This window comes from Cynoglossus semilaevis, chromosome 17 (genome assembly GCF_000523025.1).
Source record: "Cynoglossus semilaevis isolate Cse_v1.0 chromosome 17, Cse_v1.0, whole genome shotgun sequence".
In the NCBI taxonomy this organism is placed as follows: Eukaryota; Metazoa; Chordata; class Actinopteri; order Pleuronectiformes; family Cynoglossidae; genus Cynoglossus; species Cynoglossus semilaevis.
Window position 1 is genome coordinate 13,608,425 of NC_024323.1, and position 4,533 is coordinate 13,612,957.

At 44.6% G+C, this 4,533-nt stretch overlaps 1 protein-coding gene across 1 annotated transcript in view; it reads right to left on the minus strand.

Annotated features, from left to right (window-relative positions):
• The window catches only part of fbxl16 (F-box and leucine-rich repeat protein 16), a 7,125-nt gene extending 5,672 nt beyond the window's left edge, over positions 1 to 1,453 (minus strand). Inside the window, exon 1 of the mRNA XM_008330510.3 lies at positions 1,033 to 1,453. The gene's annotated coding sequence lies outside the window, so the exon portion shown is untranslated. The remainder of the gene's footprint in view (positions 1 to 1,032) is intronic.
• Between the last annotated feature and the right edge of the window lie 3,080 nt (positions 1,454 to 4,533).

Here is a 4,533-nt window from a genome sequence, read left to right on the forward strand (position 1 = left end):
AACATACACACACATTCAGAAACTCCAGTTCTGATTTAAACTAAATGAGGAACTGAGTCCAGTTCAGATGTGGAACTGATGTTTTCAGTAACTTGATCTGAGAGGTCAAGGCCACATGTGGGTCAAAAGGTCACACACGCTCCACTTCGACTTACAGCCTAAACTTAGTTATGAATCTGACTGGATAAAAGCTAATGCTAAACTAAAAAAAAAACAAACAAACCTCAGCTCCACTGATGCCGGTCTTCTGTCTTCTGATTGGCCGAAGCGAATAAGAAGCAGAAGAACTTTTTTTTTACCGACCCCAGTGGATCGGTTCCTGTGTCAGTTCCAGGTGGAGTTTGTGAACTGTTGTAGATGTTTCTAGACTTTTCCATAAAGACCCTGTTAGATCAGTGTTCAGATGAAGTACAGTGTGTATTACTACACGTACTACACGCAGCCTCAGTACTGTGTTGTTTCCCACACTGAATACTACAAGTTCAGTTAAAAACTGTACCTTAATCCCTGTGATTTAGACCAAATCAGACGCTAAATATTGTGTTTATTCAGTGAGTGATCGTTAAAGGAGCAGTGCTCCGTTTTTCATCCGAACGTCCAGGGACGTCAGACAACAACAGAAGCACAGGGCAGAAATGGCAGAAAGAAAGAAAGAGGGAGTCACATGGCTGCACACAAATGAGAGGGGGTGGTTACGTCACTGACAGACGCTGGCGTCATTGTGTTGTTTAATACGCAGCAGCAGCAGCAGCAGCAGCTCATCATCAGCTCCTTCTGCCCCTGAAGGCCGCACCGTGCCGCACAAAGAGCCGGAGCTGCTCCTGCTGCTCCTGCTGCTCCTGCTGCGGCTGCAGCTCCTCATCCAACTGTCACACACACACACACACACACACGAACACATCCCCTCATCCACGACACACACCCACTGCGCCCATCCTCCGCGTCCGGCCTGCTCCTCTCTCCTCTCTCCCTCTGTTTCTCCCCCCCTCTCCCCCCTCCTCCCCCTCGTCCTCCTCAGCATCTTTCTCTCACCTCTGAGATGTGAATTCACTCGGACATTAATCCATGGTCCTCGGCCGCTCCTGCCTCACCGTCACGGTTATCACAAGAGGAGGAAGCTGCCCTGCCCGTTATGTCCTCGCAGCAGGCAGGAGGAGGCGAGCGATGCGCGCACACATACAGTAGCAGCGGCCGCGTCCACGATCACGTCCGGTGATCCAGTGTCAGGGGTAAACGAAGCCCAGAGAAAGAGGCGCGACCTCCAACCGTGTGTGGATGTGGTTCACAGGTGAAATAAAAGCCGTGTTTTCCACAGGCTGCTCCTCCTCCTCCTCCGTCTCCCGCACAGGTCTCTGTCTCCCCCAGAGTCTCCGCTCACACAGACGCACGCACGCACGCACGCACGCACGCAGCGGCAGCGCTTTCTCATTTAAAGAGATATGATTGTGCAGCTGCTGCAGCCTCGCTGCCAGTCTGTTCCTTATGTAACCGGTGCAGCCCACACTCCGCTGCTGCTGCTGCGGCTCCGGTTGGACGTGTGTAAATAAAGTCATACATGGGGAAAATTATTTTTATGTTTTGTATTTTATATCACTATAAAATACAGTTGGGACATTTAATCATCAGTCCCAGAATATCACAGACATCTTTTACCAACAGACGCGACCTGTTCTGTCTGCTGTGATGAGCCAATGAATGATCGTCATTAATTAAGTCTCATTTAAACACTACTTTTTTTATTTCCATCATTTCTTACCTACTGGTAACAGTGATGCGCAGCCTCCAGCCCTGTAGGTGGCAGTAATTCCCCTGAAGTCCAATTAACCACCAGGAAAAAGATGAAGAGTTTGGATATGGTTTTCTCCATAATATAGGGTTGTTGTACCGTAGCTAACGTTAGCTACGGTACAACAACCAAACAGTCGTAGCACGGCTGACGGTAATAGCCAAAAAAAATCTCATCCTGCATTTAAATAAAATATAAAATACTTTAGCTGTATATGTCGACGACTCACATGTATTTCTACGCCAACTGAATGCATTTTTTATAGTAAGTCTATATGTTATTGTCGTTTTACAGTCGTTACAATCAGACGTTAGCTGTTAGCTTCAACCATGTTTTCGATTTTCGATCGTCACTTATACGATGACTGATAAACAGGAAGTAGATCCTGGAGAATCATGTGACTCATCGCTCCGTGATCAGGATCAATGAGTGACTGCAGCATCGATTATTAGGACTGTTACGGACGGGTCGCATCTTTTAACACACAAACCCAGTGAGCTGTGTCCACTCTGAGGTCGTGACCTCTGACGTGAGGTCACACTGTTAGACCTTACCGTACACTCCGACTGATCCGACTGATCCGACTGTCGTCAAACACCCACTTCCTGGGCTTTTCCTGTTATGGGCATCGCATCACTGAGGAAGAAACACTGTGCTCCTCCTCCCTCTGCTCCTCCTCTTCATCTTGTCAGCCCCCCCCCTCTCTCTCTCTCTCTCTCCCCCTCCCTCCCCCTCTCTGGATCCAAACAGAGCCACAGTGAAAGAGAGGTTTCTATTTTTAGCGTCTCACTCGGTTGCAGCCTCCCACCTCAGGACAAAGAGATACACCCACAAAAATACACAAATCTCCCATGGATGACACACACACACACACACACACACACACAACACGTTGGAAACAACAAACACTCACATAAAAAGAGAGACAAATGGGGAGAGAGAGAGAGAGAGAGAGAGAGGGAGAGAACAGTGAGGCCACGTGAACAAATAGAGACAGAAAATGATCCAGTAAATTCTAAGGTGGGAGGGATCACACACACACACACACACACACCTGAGACTGTGATTATTTTCCTCTTTGTCAGTGTGGCCAGTGTTGGTACTGATGTCTTTTATGTTTTTTTTTTCCACTAAAATTCCATTTCTCTTCTTTATTTTGACACGTTTATAAAATTTAAAAAAAAAACCATCTTCCAGGAAACAGGAGTGGGCCAGAAATAACTGACCTGGGCTGCAGCCCACACTGACCTGCCCCGGTGTTCTGTGTCTATATGATATGATACTGAAAACATTCAGGGATTTTTTTTTTAAATTTTTATTTATTGTTGTTTGAAATTTCTTCCAGCGTTTGTTGAGCTGCATCATCAGATCAGTCAAAGTTGTTGATATCTTAGAGCTAACTTTTAGCTAAATCTAGGCTAACATTTAACAGACATTCATTAACATTTTTTTATCATTTCTCTTTGATTATATATATATATATAAAGAATAAAAATAAATAAATAAATAAGAAAAGTGATTATTCAGATTAAAACTAGAACTCATTATAACATTATAAACCATGACAGAAAAACACACGTGCGGCCAAATAACAACACAAACACACACACACACACACACACACACACTGCAGTGGGGATGAGTCAGCCTCTGGGTTGTCATGGAGACACTGCCTCTTTGCAATCAGTCTCTTAGTAACTGTGCTGTTGCCGAGGCAGGAACCTGTGTGTGTGTGTGTGTGTGTGTGTGTGTGTGTGTGTGTGTGTTTCACATGTCACATGAACAAGCCTTTTTTCCCTGAGATGATTTTTTTTTTCAAGCAAATGTGTTAATTCAGTCACTTATTTATATATTAATTTATTTCTCTGTAAATGTCAGAGCAGGGGTTGTCAAAATGAGGTGCGTGTCCCTGAGGAGGCCCACTGTGGGGCTGCAGGAGGCGTGTAATGTTTTTGATTTGATCATTGAAATGTATTTAAATACATAGTCATACCCATCAATTTTATTTGCAAAAACTCGCAAATTAACGAAGCAGCGCCACCTGTGGTTTAGCTCCACTGATGCGACGGCGTAGTTGCCCTTCAGTTTGACTCCACATCAAACAGATGCTGACGACAAAACAAAACGTCTTGTTTCCATTTCATTTTCATCATTAAAATCTCTGTGTTTTTTGGTGTTTCATTTTCATTTCCTGCCTGACGACCTGTGTTGTGTTACATTCAGGGATAAATTCCTTCAACAATGACTATTTACCCTGTGATCCACTTTAACTTTGCCTCAGTTCCTTTAACCACTGCTCACAGACTGTGGTTGACGCGGTGTTTCTGTGGAGGACACCTCAGCTGTACATCACAGCAGAAAAATCCTCAGGCAGGTTTATGAAAATGGCTCTGCTCTGCTGCCTCCTCTTTGTTTCCTTCCTTCTTCCCTTCCTTCCTCCTTTCCTTCTTTCCTTCCTTCCTTCCTTACTTCCTTCTTTCCTTCTTTCCTTCTTTCCTTCCTTCCTTCCTTGTTTCCTTCATGCATTCCTTCCTTCCTTTCTTGTTTCCTTCCTTCTTTCCTTCATGCATTCATGAATTCTTTCCTTCCTTCCTTCCTTCTTTCCTTCATGCATCCATGCATTCATGCATTCATGAATTCTTTTTTTCCTTCCTTCCTTCTTTCCTTCTTTCCTTCTGTCCTTCTTTCCTTCCTTCCTTCTTTTCTTCCTTCTTTCCTTCATGCATTCATGAATTCTTTCCTTCCTT